Source organism: Solanum dulcamara, chromosome 10 (assembly GCF_947179165.1).
Source record: "Solanum dulcamara chromosome 10, daSolDulc1.2, whole genome shotgun sequence".
Classification (NCBI taxonomy): Eukaryota; Viridiplantae; Streptophyta; class Magnoliopsida; order Solanales; family Solanaceae; genus Solanum; species Solanum dulcamara.
In genome coordinates, this window is record NC_077246.1 from 12925061 (window position 1) to 12926257 (window position 1197).

The following is a 1197-nucleotide window of genomic DNA, read 5'->3' on the forward strand; positions in this document are numbered from 1 at the left end:
TACCACCTAGTCTATCCTATATGCATCCAGTATTTTATGTCTCGGTGCTACAGAGCTACATTCCAGATCAGTCTCATGTGATTTCCCATGATTCAATTGAGTAGAGCCCCGACTTGACATATGAGGAGGAGCCTGTGGCTATTTTGGACAGGTAGGTCAGGAAATTAAGGACTATAGAGATAGCTACGGTAAAGGTCCAGTGGCGGCATCAGTCCGTGAGAGAGGCTACTTAGGAGTTAGAGTCAAACATATGGGCCCGTTACCCCCATATTTTTTAGACTCCAGGTATGTCCCTTTCTTTATGTTCGAGGACGAACATGATTTTTAGTAGTGGATGATATAATGACCCTGAAGGTCATTTTTTACATTTTTGATAAAATTACTATTTTTACCCCTGCCGTTAGTTTCCCTAAGTCACTTTTGGTTGGGTCTGAAAGTTAATTTTTGGAAATCTTGGAAAATGTTGAGGTTTTGCTTGAAAATGGGTTTTAAGGCTTAAGTTGTCAAATTTTGAGTTTCAGAGTCATTTGAAGTTTTGAGTCTCAAAATGGAATTCCGTCGATTCTATTAGCTCCAAAATGTGGGAATTGGTCTAGGAGAGTTGTCGGAATCATATTTGGATTCAAAACGTGGAATTTATATTCGAAGTTGGAAATTGAGTTAAAGTTTGACACAAGTTTGATTTTGATTAACATTTGGGGTTCAAATGCTCGGATTGAAATTCTGATGATTCCAATAGTTTTGAGAGGTGATTCTAACACTACAAATGGCTTCGTTATAATTTTTGAAGGTCGCGAGGGTATTTTGGGTATTTCAAGTATCAAAACTAATTTAGTTGCGACTTATCGGATTTCGAGTCAAGGAGACTTCGAATTTGAATTCTGATGATTCCATTGAGTCTGGAACGTCAAATTTAGTAGGGTTGCATATATGTGTATAAGGGGTTCCGAACGAATCCTAAGGGTCTATTTCGTGACTTTAAGACTTGCCAAAAATCTTCTATCTGGTGCCTGGAAATTTCTTCTATGCATTCGCAATGCCTTTTTCGCATCCGCAGAAGGTAACATTTTCCTTCTTTGCATTTGCGGAGGAAAGGCCGCGTTTGCAAAGTGTACTGGGTTCCTTATCCTCGTTCGCGTGGAAAGGTCGCATTCGCGGAGTAAGTCTATTGACGATCCACGCCATGCCTTTCAATAG